The following is a 15,527-nucleotide window of genomic DNA, read 5'->3' on the forward strand; positions in this document are numbered from 1 at the left end:
TTCAAACCTAAGCCCGTGTCAGGGCAATCATCTGAATTAGAAAATTGCAACATTTGCGCATTTGCTGTTTTATTTTAGCCTGTTAAGACTCAGGAAAATGAGTTGTGGCAGAAACTTTTGAAATGCTAATTTTGGGGATAATGAAGCATTTGGTTGATCAATCAGAACTATCCCCCTGCTATATTAAATTGGATATTTTCAAGTTCCATGCTTTTTTTTTTCATGAGCCCAGGGAAAGTTCATTACTCCAAGGACAATGACAGAGAATGCGCAGAGTGGGCAAGAGGGAGATTTACCTAATTTGTTTTTAAACGAGTGTTTGGAATTGCAAGCACCAAGGACAGGCTGGAGGTAATTAGCAAGGCACTGAAGGAATCATGTCTGAGAAAGAAAAAGAATGCAGTGGTATCACTTACGGTTTATGGAGGAAATTGTCAGCAGCAAGCCAAGGTGTAGTAAGCGTGATTTCTATGTGGTTATCAGAAAGTCCAGTGAGTCTGCTTCTTAACCAAGGAACCATCAAACCAGGCTTATGCACCACTCTCAGGAGAGCTGTGCCTGGTATAGCAGTGAACAAGGTTTGAGATGCATGAGGAGACTGCCGCTGATTAGAGCAAAAAAGATGGTCAAAAGGCAACACGGAAGCTGGGTTAACAAAGGTTTTGGAAAAGTCTGTTACATCCTGGGTTCAAATCATGGCTGAGTCACTTACCAGCTGGATAAAGCACATTATGTTTTTGAGCCTAGGTTTCTTCATCTACAAAATAGGAACAACGATACTTCCTTAGTGGAGCTGTTTTTGAAGCTTAGAAATAACATGTGTATAGTGCATGTCTCAGTGCTCAGCACATGGATGATTAAAAAATAGAAAGGGTTGTGAAGATGATGGCGCTGTGTCTGTAACTGTATTGCTTCTCAGCTGGGGATGAATGGTGCCCACTGTGAGTTGGAAGAGATGACTTCAGAAGGGAATTCATTTCTTTCTGGGGAGAAGGGAGAGTGAGATGAGGTCACATACATTTCCTGTGGAATAGCTTTATGTGAGAGACTATGACACAAAATCTTTCTTTTCATTGCAGAATATAAATACGCTTGCTGAAGGATAGAAAGTAGGTGGATGAAATCAAATAGCTTAAAGGTAGCATAAAAGAGAAATAAAGTACAAAACCAGATTAAAAAAAGGACACCATTTTATATCCAGTAAATCCATGCAGCAACTGATTTACCATTTTCCTGATTGCCTTTCAGACTTTATTGGAGCCTGTAGTATCTGCGAACCAGATGACCAGCTTTAAGGTGGGGAGGAAGGGGACTGTCTCCCTCTTCTTGTCTTGCTGTGATATCCAGAAGCACAAGCCAAATGAGTGAATAGAATGGCTGGGCTATGGGAGCTGGCCCCATTTCCTGCACCTTCCCTCTTGCTCTGGGCTTGCTTTGGGGTGACTGCCTGCTGCATTTGCCTCACAGGTTGTTGCCAGTTTAGCAGTTTCTTTGCACAGAACTCTGCCTTTCTCCCTGCTTTATAATCTGTGGCCTGCTCTCTGATGTGACACTTGGAAAGGCTGTGGCTCCATGGGTGACTGCCTCAGCTGGGCTGACCGTCCCACTCCAGGGGCAGCCTTCGCGGAGCTGCCTTCCATCTCCGAGCTCTGGTCCTGGGAGGTGGCTTCTAAGAGCGTTCTGCACTCTGGGTAGATGAGGTCTCAGTAATAATGGGATTAAAGGGAGAGGAAGGAGGAGAAATGAGGCTTACGTCACTACTTTCAGGCTAATAATATATAAGGCTGTGGTTTATGTAATTATTTTAATAAAATAAAGACATCTTCTGAGTTGATAGTCTCAAACTGTGGACAAGTCTCAAACTGTCCCCAAGACCTTTCAAGGGGACCTTTGAGGTCAGAACTCTTTCCATAGTAACACTAAGGTAGTAGTTGCCCCTTCACCCTTATTCTCTCTTAAGTGTGCAGTAGATTTCTCAGCAGCTCCATGATAGGTGACGGCAGCAGTTTTGTGTGGCATGTACTTTTGTATTTCAAAAATTTCTCAGTTTGAATTTCTCATTTGACAAACATTGTCAGATAAAAGCCACATAAACAAAAGATCTTTCACGGTTTTCAATAAATTTGGGGTCCTGAGACCAAAGTGTTTGAGACTTGCGGTTCTAGATTATGGCTGTGTTTTCTGTTGAGGGGTGTGGTTGGGAGAGAAATTCACAGGTGTGGGGTTGTGAAGACGGCCTAGGCTTTGTCAGTACAAGGATGGATGCAGAAGAGACACTTGGCCGTTGCGTTAGTTACACATGTCCATTCTTTTGCTTGTTGCACAAGGCATTTGAGTGTATCGTTTTAAGCATACAGACTGGTGTCAGGCTGCCTGCATATGAGTCCTGGTTCAGCCACTTTGTAACTCTGTGACTTTGGGAAAGTTAATGGATCTCCTTATGCCTTGGTTTCCTCATTTGTGAATGAGGAGCAAAATCTTTTTCTCCTGGGATTATTGTGAAGCCTAAGCTGCTCTGCCAGTGCCTGCCTGTGCCGGTGATTCTCCATTTGCCCCTCTCCTTTCTTTCCCTAATACGTTCTCCACCTTTCTTTACTTTGCTCTGCATCCTGGGAAGGTGAAGGGAGGGCTACTCCCTATGGACTCCATCATTTAGACTTCTTTGCCTTCTGGCTTCCTGTTGAGTTTGACCAATGAGAGGCACTGGCAAGAGATGAGAGGTAGAAGGAGAGAGAGATGGGGATGTTTGTTCCTCTGCTTCCTTCCTGCTTTGGTGCCAGTTGTTGCACTGACTGGGTCCCTCCAGTCCCAGATGCAGCCACAGTTTCTATGGCTGGACCCTTTTCATGGTTCAGGGACTCATGAGGTCCTGGCTAGAGCCTCCTCCCTTTCCCTTCAGTCTAGGCATGTTGCCGGTCCTTGGGCTATGCTTCCTGTTTCCCTTGCTTCTGCACGCCTGCTTAAGTACACCTGTACATGGTCTTTTATCAAGCTCTTTGCAAGATTCCTGTGAACACACCTTGTTTCTGCTGCATCCTAGCTGATGCCCTGGCAAGCAGCACGTTCTCGGGAGGCGTTAGTGGCCACCATGGGTCTGACTCTGCCACGTGCTGCTGCAGGTGCTACCTGGTGGGCTGCTACCAAGGCTTCCAAAATGTTCCTCTCTGCTTGCCCCCAATGCTAGGCACAGACAGGGCAGTGGTTACTCTCAGGAAGCTTGTGCAAAGGAACCAGACATTTAGGAGCCAAAGAGTTTGGCAGAAACCTGAAGCCATAAATGCCAGGTGGCAGTATGATCAATGCTGAAATGCGTTCTCCTGGAGTTCAGAGGAGGAAGAACGGGCTCTTAAGAAAGGGGTCACTTTTCACCAGGGTGAGAAAAGCGGATCTGCAGCAAAGCTCAGCAGCAGAGTAAGCATCGCTCAGATGCATAGAGGCAGAAAGGGGACATGTGATTAACGTGACAGGAGCTTGTGGACAAGGTGGAGTGACTCGGCTGCAGTCTTGTCCCAGGGATGAATGAAGGCATTGAGCTTTCTTCCCCTTGGAGTCACTGAAGGTCTGTATGCAGTGGCTGGAGTGAAGATAGCAGTGGAGGAGACGTGCAGGTGGTCCACGTACAGCTGGAGGAGGACGAGACGCAGGCCAGTGGAGGTGATGTGACCATTCAAGGGAAGAACTGGGGGGTCCTGGACTGGGAAACGGCAGGAAAAGGAAAGGAGAGCTGGGTAGGAGAGGGATTCTAAGGCTGAGGGCTCCTCTCCAAGCTTGTCTAAGCCCACCTCCTCCCTTCCCAAGGGTGCCCATCTCCCCAGCCCATGACAGAGTCAGCAGATGCTTCTCCGGACCCTGGGGCACAGTCTGTTCTTTCTGTCACTGACTCCCTGAGTAACTGTGTGCTAGTTGCTTTTCCTCTCTGGGCATCAGTCCCTTCATCTGGAAGATAAAAGTATAACATACATGATCTGTAGAACCTCCTGGTTTGACATCTCGTGTGTCCATGCTGCAAATATCACATTGACACTCACCCCCTCTGATAGTACGTCATCTCCAGGGAGATTCTTCCTTCAAAAGAGAGGCTGATAACAGGAAGGACTAACATAATGCTTCTGCTATTTTTTAGGCACTGTGCTATGCAATGTTTATATCGTATTTAATTGTCCTAACACCCTTCTTTCATTTAGCATTGAATTTGGCAGAATTAATAGAAAACCTGGCTCAATAGAGTGAATTTTTCTCATAGAACAAGAAATGTGGAGGCAATTACTTGCTGGCCTTAATTCTATGGCTCAGATATGTCAGGACAGGCACAGTATGCTTGTCTTGGCCTTTTCCTCATGGCCACAGAAGGGCTGCTGCAGCTCCAGCCACCATCTTTGTAAAGGAAGGGCGTGGGGAAAGGGACACGTCAGATCTGTCCACTGGTCCTTTTTTTTTAATCAGTAAAGAAAGGCATTATTAGTTTCCTTCATTGACAGAAGAAAAGAATAAGGCCTAGAGAGGTTGAGCCACTTCTAAAGACCAAGAGTCAGCCTCACTCTGCCCCAGAATCTCAGCTCCCTTTCCTTTCCAGTGCTGGGTTAGCAAAACTGGCTTGCAGATGCCTTACCACACCAGGAGGCCTCTGCATCCTAGTGCAACCAAATTTCAAGTCAGGTTAGTGACTAGAGGGGAATCCTCACTGGGGGATGTCCTGTCTCATTCCCGGAAGTGTTCTGAAGCTGGGTTTGTGTGCTGGGACCAGATCTCCCTTTCTTGATGAGAATAAATGATACTAACAAACAGTATTCAGGAAAGGAGCACAGCGTTTAATTATGATGGAGAGATGGGCAACCTTCTTCCCCAGTAGTCCTGCCTAAGCCTACTTGGTGGATCCTGTTCCTCCCTGTTACCTGCTACATCCGACCTCTTTCCTCCCTCCAGAGTCTCCTGCATGGCTCCCTGATGCCCAGGAGGAAGATTCCTGTCCATGCTGAAGTGCACCACTTTCTGAGTCAGCTGTGACCTGCCCTTGACCATGTGTGAACATAATTTGTTTTGTTTTTTTCCTCTACTGGAAAATTACTAAAGAATTATTTTTTTTCAGGGACTTAATTTAAATGAAAGCAGAGACCTTGAAACAAACGGCCAATTATAATAAGTGTGGAGAATTGGAAAAATGAAGACCAAACTTCTGTGTTTCTTTCTTTTTTTTTTGTATTTCTATTTCTGTTGAGAAACCGCAGGAAGGCCAAGGCCAAGTTGAGGGGATGTTGGCCCAGGGAAGTAGCCTCATCCCTCCCCCTCCCAGTGGTTTTGTTCCAATAATGTTTGGTTTCAAATGGGGCTTGTGGGAAGACCATTGTACTCATAACGAGGCCACCTGGGATGGTTGTGTTGGTGTTAGTGGGACCAGGGGTGGGACCCTGGATGCATTTTCTTGGTCACTAGTGTTCCAGCAGATGGATAGAGGGGCTATTTCCTGAGTTTGAAATGAAATCTGAGCATGAAACTGCCTGGCTTCAGTATTTTCCGGCCTCTGCCCACCTTCGGAGCCTGGCTCTGCCTCCCTCCCTGACGCCAGCACTTGAGAGGAACACTGTGAACTCTTCGAGCACAACACACTGTTCCTCAGGGCCCTTTGCCCACGTTCTCCGTGCAGCACCTTTCTTAACTACACCTGGCTGGTACTCAGTCACCCGTCAGGACTTAGGAAGCCATGCCTGAGTTCTTAGAGCTAGCAAGGGCTTTTGGGCTCCTGTCAAGCCCCTGTGATGCATTCCTTCATAGTATTGAAATTAGCTCTTTGCTTTTCTTTCTTTTTATGGATTTGTGAGATCCATGAGAACAGGATCTGTGCCTCATTCATTTTGGAATCCCCAGCCCTAGCATAGTGCTTGGCCCAGAATGGCCCTCAGTAATGCAGCATGGAATGACCGTAAACAAACAGCAAGGGTATATAATTTGTTTTGGGTGGAAGAGCAGCCCAGGTCCCTTTCTGCACAATGGATCCCCTGTAAGCCAAGCTCTGCTGCTGCGGATCTCCAGCCTTCTGCATGATCCTCTCTTAAAATAAAAACGGTGCTTGAGCCAGTGCGGCAAGCACGCCCTTCTGCATTCCTCTCTTGAGATTATTCCCATTTAATATTTGTGCCTAGACGCACCCGTTCCTGCTGGAGGGTTTTAATAGCCCACTTGACATTTTCTATATTTTGGATGGTTGTTTCTATTAAATTGCTGTAATGAAACAAATGAACATTACTTGTTTTTTTCTTTCCTTCTTCTTCAAAATCTCTTTCTAAATGGACTGTATACCAAGCTTGCAACAGCAGTAGATTTTCCCTGAATGGCTGAGCCAATCAGTGCCTTGAAAGAAACAGCATTCAAAGTGGGCATTAGAACCAGGCCCCCGAGAAGATGGACTCCAGCTGTTTCATTTCGGAGGCGAGGTAATGAGACTAGAGGCAGAAGTAACTGCTCCTCACGGTGTTAGTGACAGAGTTGGCCTTATAACCTAGGAATGCTTATCATTTAAAAGTATTTATTTTTCAATTATCAACAACATTGTCTCGTACTAAAGGCTCTTCTAAATGGCTGAAGTCTAGGAATAAGAATAGAAAAATTAGCCCATATTTTCAGTACCTGAAATAATATTTTAGTATTTTTATTAGTCAATTTTTAATGTGTACATATTTTACGCTTAATAAACACCTATACCTAAAAAAATGTAATGTAAGAAGAAGAAAATGAATCACCCAAACTCAGGTCCCTGGAGTTAAGTGTTGCAAGCGATTGGATATGTGGTTTTGCACAGTGCTGTTTTCTTTCTCTAAATAAATAAAAGTGAGATCACACTATACGTCTTATTTGGTAACTTGTATTTTGTATCTTGCTAATGTATAAACCAACAAGTTTTAAACCAATAAGTACTCACAGCCTCATTTTTGATGACTGGATAGCAGCCTATTGTAAACATGTGCCACAATTTATTTATCAAAATTGGTATTATTAGACATGTAAGTTGTTCCCTGTTTTTTTTGCTATTATCCATAGTACTTTGATGAATATCTTTGACTATGGAAGAATACAGTTTTTCACTCACTTGTTATTTTGTTAGAGTAATTTGCATGAGGGTAGTAATTTATAGGTCAATGTGCTTGCACATGTCAGAGGTATTTGACGTGGATCTTCAAATCGCATTCCAGAAGCACAATGTGAGGTTATTTCTTACAGAAGCCTATGGGAAAGCTCATTTTCCACATTCTTGCCTTGCTGCATTCAAATGTACTTCTCATTTAATCAGTTTTGGTGAATTCGTGTCTTCGAAAAATCAACCATTTCACTGAAATTTTAAAATTTATCATACAGTTGTACATAGTTTTCTCTTATAATGAACAAACAACCATTTCATGCTTGTGGTTGTAAGCCCCTTCTCATTTTTAATATGTTGTTAAGAAGAGCAGAATGCTCTAGGCATATCTCAAAGTCTTTACTTTTCTCTTTCCCTTGCTATAAGCAAAAGTGGATTTTTTTCTTCAGTATTCACTGTGAGAACTTGGGAGAGCTCCTGGAGGTTAGGCTTACAAAAGTGTGGGGATCCCCGTAAGACTAGGTCCCCCTGAAGTTTCAACTCTCAAACTTTGTCCCCACAGAACCTCCAGCACTTTGTCAATTATAGTTCAGGTTTTTCTACCTTGGTACTGCTTCTGGTGGAGGTTTCTGCTCCCGTGAGCTGTGATTCCTTGTATCCACCTGGCGTCTCATCAATTCTGGGGGCAGCACTTTGCCGTGTCACCGGAGTTCTCTGATGGATCTAAGAAGAACTGCTGACTTTCAGTTTTTTCAACTGTTCCTTTGTCGTGAGGGTGGAAGTGACAATGTTAAAGCTCCTTACATGTGGGACTGGAAACAGGAAGACCTCTATTCTCAATGTTTTCTGTTGTTGTTTGTCTTTCTTTATTCCTGCCTCCATCCCTCCCCTCCCCCTTCCCTCCCCTTCCTTTCCCTCCCTTTCTTTTCTCTTCTCTTCCTTTCCCTCCCCTCCCCTCCCCTTCTCTCCCCTTCTTTCCCCTTCCTTCCCCTTCCTCCCCTTCCCTTTCCCTCCCCTCCCCCTTCCCTCCCCCTCCCTTTCTTTTCTCTTCTCTTCCCTCCCCTCCCCTCCCTTCCCCTCCTCTCCCCTCCCCTCCCCTTCCCCTTCCCTCCCCTCCCCTTCCTTCCCCTCCCTTTCCTTCCCCTTCCCTTCCCTTTCCCCTTCCCCTTTCCTTCCCTTCCTTTCTCATTCCCTTCCTCAATTAGTTTTGTAAGATGTTAATCTATATTATTGGTCTTTTCACAAATTCCTTTTATTAATTCTGCTCTTTAGGATTTGAAAAATTACTTCCAGCTTTTATATTCAATAATTCCTCCCTCTTTCTTTAGGTTATATTTTGCTGTTATTCTAGCTGTTCGAGTTAGACAGGTTATTTTTACTATTATCTCTTGCATTTACTTCCATTCCTTCGTTCTGTCCGTCTCGTTAGGGAAATGGATTATCTGTATGCCTAAGTCATAAGCTTCTTTTGGGTGAAGATCTTGTTTTCTTCAGATCATAGCACAGTACAGTGCTCGGCTCAAGGTGAATGACTCACAATGGCTGAATGCATAAATGAAGGAGTACATGCATGTTTGATTTAGGGTGTCTCTCCTCTTATCCCATATATTTTCCCTTTTTAAATTTATTTTTGCCATTTCTTCAACATTTTACATATTTTTGCATTTAAAAGTGTTGCTCTTTTTGGCCCAAATATACTATATATGCAATTTTATATCTCACTTTGTAAAATTTAATCTGATTATCATATTTCTAAATAAAGATTTTATAATTTTATTATGGATTCATTTCCATTCATGGAGTGTGTTATATTTTACTTAACTGTAACCTATTGATGTAAATTTGAGATAGTGCCAATTATTTTTGCTATTTAAAGAAATTATATGAATATTTTATAAAGTATTATGGAAACTTTCTTCATGATAAAATTACTGTAGTGACATTCATGGATCAAAGATCTGAATATTTAATTGTTACATTTTGACAATTGGCTTTTCAAAAAGGTGACACAAAATTTGGCATCTACCAGCAACATGTGAATGTTAATTGCTTCCCCACAGACTTGCTAATTTGGGGTGCTATCTAGCCCTGCCTTCCAACTCTGGCCCAGTACTCCTGACACCACACTGTAACATCCTCTGTCTCTCTTTAGATCTTTGAAACCTTTTTCCAATTTCTTGAATGGAAAGAAGGTGAGAGTGAGATAGATGAAGAATTAAGATGATACACTTGGCCGGGCATGGTGGCTCACGCCTGTAATCCCAGCACATTGGGAGGCCGAGGCGGGCGGATCACCTGAGATCAGGAGTTCGAGACCAACCTGGTCAACATGGTGAAACTCCATCTCTACTAAAAGTACAAAAATGAGCTGGGCGTGGTGGCAAGTGCCTGAAATCCCAGCTACTCAGGAGGCTGAGGCAGGACAATCACTTGAACCTAGGAGGCAAATATTGCAGTGAGCTGAGATTGTGGCACTGCACTTCAGCCTAGGAGACAAGAGTAGGACTTCTTTTCAAAAAAAAAAAAAAAGATGATGCACTTAATTTTTTACTTCCCTTTTATTCTTCTATTTTTTTAAACTAAGATTGATTGAGCCTTTTTAAAGTTACAAAGTACAAAGAAGAAAATAAGCCCCAAATGACCCATTTATTCTCGAATTTATTTCACAAGTTGGAAAAGCCAAACAGGGTGGAGTGGAAAAAAATGGACAGCAAAAGCCTCATTTCCCATTTTCTGTTCCTCTTCCTGGAGGTAATTACTTCTGAATGCATCTTTCAATCTTTCCAGAATACACATGCTAGCAAACTCATTATATTTCAGGATTCCAGGATGCTTTAGTGTTGACCTTTTTTTGCAGCTGTCACCTGCTTGGGGTGGTTTTGGGAGATCCTGAATTATAAGAGGCATCGTTTTCTTAAACTAAACAATGTTTTTAGTACAAATTTGTGGGATGCATGTGACATTTTGTTACATGTATATAATGCATAGTAATCAAGCCAGGGTATTTAGGATGTCTGTCACTAAGTATAATACATTTTTGTCAGCTATAGTCACCCTAGTTTGGCACCAAACATTGAATTTATTCCTTTTATCTAACTGTGTGTTTGTGCCCTTTAATCCACTTCCCTTCATCCTCTCTCCTGTCTTGCTCACCCTTTCCAGTCTGTTATCTGTCTTCCACTCTCTGCCTCCATTTGATAAAATTTTAGCTCCCACATATAAGTGAGAACATTTAATATTTGTCTTTCTGTGCCTGGTTTATTTAACTTAACAACCTTCAGTACCATCCATGTGCTGAAAATGACATGATTTCATTCTTTTATATGTCCAAGTAGTATTCCAATGTGCATATACACCACATTTTCTTTATCCATTCACCCACTGATGAACACTTAGGTGGATTTGATATCTTTGCTATTGTGAATAGTGCTGCAATAAACACTCAAGCACAGATATCTCTTTGATATATTGATTTATTTTCCTTTGGTAGATACTCAGTAGTGGGGTTGATGGATGGAATGGTAATTCCATTTTTAGTTCTTTTAGAAATTTCCCTACTGTTTTAGATAGTGGCTGTACTAGTTTTCATTTCCACAAACATTTTTTAAGAGTTCTCCTTTTTCCATACCCTCACCAACATCTGTTATTTTTTGTCTTTTTAGTAATAGTCATTCTGACGGGATTAAGATATCTCATTGTAGTTTTGGTTTGTATTTCCCTACTGATTAGTGACATTGAGTGTTTTTTTCATACACCTGTTGGCTGTTTGTAGGTTTTCTTTTGAGAAATATCCATTCATGTCCTTTGGCAACTTTTTAATGGGATTATTTACTTCTTTTTCCTGTTGTGTTGTTTAATTTTCTTATATATTCTGGATATTAGTCCTCTTTCAGATGAATAGCTTGAAAATATGATTTAATAATGTATTAAATATTATCAAATGCAAATAATAATGTATTAAATATTATTAAATGCAAATATTATTTAATATTTTAAATAATACTTACTTTCTCCCATTTGACAGGTAGTCTCTTCACTCTTTCGATTATTTCTTTTGGTAGGCAGAAGCATTTTAATTTAATTAAGTCCCATTGGTATATTTTTGATTTTATTGCCTGTGCTTTTGAGGTTTTAGTCATAAATTTTGTGTTTAGTCTGATGTCCAGGAGAGTTTTCTTTAGGTTTTCTCCTGGTATTTTTATAGTTCTGGGTCTTGTGCTTAAATATTTAATCCATTTTGAATTGATTTTTGTACATGCTGGAGGTAGGAGTCCAGATTCATTATTCTGCATGTGGCTATCCAATTTTTCCAGCACCATTTACTGAAAAGGGTGTCCTTTCCCCAGTGTAAATTCTTGTTGGCTTTGTTGAAAGTCAAATGACTATAAATACGTGGCTTTATTTCTGGATTCTCCATTCTGTTCCATTGGCCTATGTGTCTATTTTTATATAAATACCATGCTGTTTTGGTTACTATAGCATTATCATATATTTTGAAGTCAGGTAATATTATGCCTCCAGGTTTGTTCTTAATGCTTAGGATTGCTTTGGCTATTCAGGCTCTTTTTTGCTTCAATATTAATTTTAGATTTTTTTTTTTTGTAATTCTGTGAAGAGTGACATTGGTATTTTGATAAGTAGTGCATTGAATCTGTAGTTTGCTTTGGGCAATATGGCCATTTTAACAATATTAGTTCTTCTGATGCATGAGTATGGGATGTTTTTCTCTTGTTGATGTTCTCTTCATTCTTTTCATTAGTGTTCCATAATTTTCCTTGTAAATATTTTTACCTTTCTGGTTAGATTTTTCCCTAGGTATTTTATTTTTGTAGCTATTGTAAATGGGATTGCTGCCTTGATTTCTTTCTAGGCTAGATTGTTATTAGTGCATAGAATACTACTAATTTTTGTATGTTACTTTTATATTCAACTTCACTGAATTCATTTATCAGATCTATAAAATTTTTGGTAGAGTCTAGGTTTTTTCTAGATATGATTATATAACCAGCAAAGAGAGACAATTTTACTTCCTCTTTCCTAATCTGGATGTCTTTTATTTCTTCTCTTGCCTCATTGCTTCAGTGAGGACTTCCTGTACTACGTTGAATAGCAGTGATGAAAGCGAACGTCCTTGTTTTTTTTTTTTTTTGACTTTTCCCCAGTCATTGTGATGTTAGCTCTGGGTTTGTTGTATTCGGTCTTTATTATGTCGAGGCACTTTTCTTCTATCTCTAATTCACTAAAAGTTTTTATCATGAAGGGATGTTAAATTTTACCAAATGCTTTTTCTGAATCTATAGAGATGATTCTATCATTTTGTCCATCATTTTGTTGATGTGATGCACCCCATTTACTTACTTGCATATGTTGATCCATCCTTGCATTCCTAGGATAAATCCCACTTGATCGTCTGCATTTTCTTTTTGATGTGCTGTTAGATTTGGTTTGCTAGTATTTTGTTGAGAATTTTTGTGTCCATGTTCATCAGGGATATTTTGTGGTGCCCTTGTCAGTTTCTTTAATTAGGGTAATGCTGGACCAAATAAGCAGGTAGAGAGAATTTTCTCCTCTTCAATTTTTCGTAATGGTTTCAGGAGGGTTGGTATTAGTTTTTCTTTGTACATTTGGTGGAGTTTGGCTGTGAATACATCTAGTCTTGGGCTTTTCTTTGTTGGGAGTCTTTTTTATTACTGATTTCATCCTTATACTCATTATTGGTCTAGTCGGGTTTTCTGTTTATTCCTGATTCAATCTTGGCAAGTTGTATGTTTCTAGGAATTTTATCAGTTCCTCTAGGTTTTCCAATTTGTTAATGTATACTTGTTCATAATAGTCACTGATGATCTTTTGTATTTCTGCTGTGATATGGTTTGGATTTGTGTCCTCATCCAAATCTCATGTCAAATTGTAATCCCCAGTGTTGGAGGAGGAGCTTAGATGGGAGGTAATTGGATCATGGGGGGCAGATTTCCCCCTTGCTGTTCTTGTGATAGTGAGTTTTCATGAGATATGGTTATTTAAAAGTGTGTGGCACCTCCCACCTCTCTCCTGCTCTGGACACGTAAGACATGCCTCCTTCCTTGTCACTTTCTGCCGTAATTGTAAGTTTCCTGAGGCCTCCCCCAGCCATACTGACTGCACAGCCTGTGGAACTATGAGCCAATTAAACCTCTTTTCTTTATAAATTACCCAGTATCAGGTAGTTGTTTATAGCAATGCAAGAATTATATACATACAGAAAATTGGTACCAGGAAGTGGGAACTTGCTATAAAAATAACTGAAAATGTGGAAGTGACTTTGGAACTGAGTAATGGGTAGAAGTTGGAACAGCTCAGGGGGCTCAGAAGAACACAGAAAGATGAGGAAAAGTTCTGAACTTCCTAGAGACTAGTTGAATGGTTGTGACCAAAATGCTGATAGTGATATGGATAATGAAGTCCAGGCTGAGTGGTCTCAGATGCAGATGAGAAACTCATTGGGAACTGGAGTAACGGTCACTTTTGCTATACTTTAGCACAGAGACTGGTGGCATTGTGCCCTGCTTTAGGATCTGTGGAACTTTGAACTTGAGAGTGATGATTTAGGGTATCTGGCAGAAGAAATTTCTGAGCAGCAAAGCATTCAGCATGTGGCCTGGCTGCTTCTAAAAGTGTATGGTCATATATGTGAGCAAAGAGATAATCTGAAACTGGAACTTATATTTAAAAGGGAAGCGGAGCATAAATGTTTAGAAAATTTGCAGCCTGACCATGGGGTACAGAATAAAAAGTTATTTTTTGGGAAGGAATTCAAACCTGCTGCAGAAATTTGCGTAAGTAACAAGGAGATGACAGTTAATAGCCAAGACAGTGGGAAAAATGCCTCAAGGGCATTTCAGAGACCTTTGTAGCAGTCCCTCCCATCACAGGCCTGGAGGTCTAGGAGCAAAGAATGCTTTTATGGGTCAGCTCCAGGGCCCTGGTGCCCGCACAACCTTGGGACACTGCTCACTGCGTCTCAGCTGCTCCAGTTTCAGCTGTGGCTAAAAGGGCCCCACATACATCTCAGGCTGCTGTTTCAGAAAGTGCAAGTCATAATTCTTGGTGGCTTCCATGTGCTCTTAAGTCTGTGGATATGCAGAGGGCAAGAGTTGAGGCTTGGGAGCCTCCACCCAGATTACAAAGGATGTATGGAAATGCCTAGATGTCCAAGCAGAAGTCTACTGCAGGGGATTTTTAGTTAATGCTGGAATAAGTTAAGACTTGGGGGACTGTTGAGAAGAGATGATTGTATTTTGCAATGTGAAAAGGACATAATATTTGGGAGAGGTCACGGCAGAATGGCACGGTTTATGTTTGCATCGCTGCCCAAGTCTCATGTCAAATTGTAATCCCCAATGTTGGAGGAGGGGCTTTCTGCCATGATTGTAGGTTTCCTGTGGCATTCGCAGACATGCTTCCTGTATATTCTATGGTACTATAAGTCAGTTAAACCTATCTTCTTTAGAAATCACCTAGTCTCATGTAGTTTTTTTTTTTATAGCAATGCAAGGACAAACTAATACATGTGGTATCAGTAGTAATCTCTTCTTTTTCATTTCTGAGTCTTCTCTTTTTTGTTAGTCTAGCTAGGGGCTTATCAATTTTATATTTCTGAATAATCAACTTTTTGTTTCACTGATTTTTTTGTCTTTTTCTAGTCTCTACTTTATTTACTTCTGCTCTGATCTCTATTTTCTTTTCTTCTGCTATTTTAGGTTTGTTTTCTTTTGTTTTTCTAGCTCCTTAAGGTGCACTGTTATTTTTAACTAAACAATATTTTTGGCAATTGAAGAAGACATCCGATAGGTGCATTGTTAGAATGTTAATCTGCAATCTTACCACTTATTTGTTGTAGGCATTTATTGCTACAAACTTCCCTCTTAGCACTGTTTCTGCTGTGTCTTGCAGGTTTTGGTGTGTTGACTTTTATTTGTTTCAATAATTTTTTTTTATCTCCATGTTAATTTCTTCATTGACATAATGGTCATTGATGGGCATGTCGTTAATTAGGGTTATGGTAATCTATTTTCATAGTTTCCAAAGTTTCTCTTGGTATTCCTTTTTAGTTTTATTCCACTGTGGTTTGAGAAGATACTTGATATGATTTTGATGTTTTAAAATTTGTTGAGACTTGTTTTTGTCCTGGTATGTGATCTATCCTAGAGAATGTTCTGAGTGCTAATAAAAAAAAAAGTACCTTGTGCAGTCATTGGATGGAATGTTCTGTAAATGTCTGTTAGGTCCATTTGGTCTAAAGTCCAGTTTAAATATAATATTTCTTTGTTGAATCTCTGTCTAGATGATATGTCAAATGCTGACAGTGGGGTATTGTAGTCCCTCAGTATTATTGTGTTGCAGTGTATCTTTCTCTTTAGGTCTAGAATATTTGCTTTATGAATCTGGGTGCTCCAGTGTTGGGCCCATATATATTTAAGAT

Source organism: Aotus nancymaae, unplaced genomic scaffold, assembly GCF_030222135.1.
Source record: "Aotus nancymaae isolate 86718 unplaced genomic scaffold, 86718_ANA_hifiasm-v0.15.2.pri h1tg000029l, whole genome shotgun sequence".
Classification (NCBI taxonomy): Eukaryota; Metazoa; Chordata; class Mammalia; order Primates; family Aotidae; genus Aotus; species Aotus nancymaae.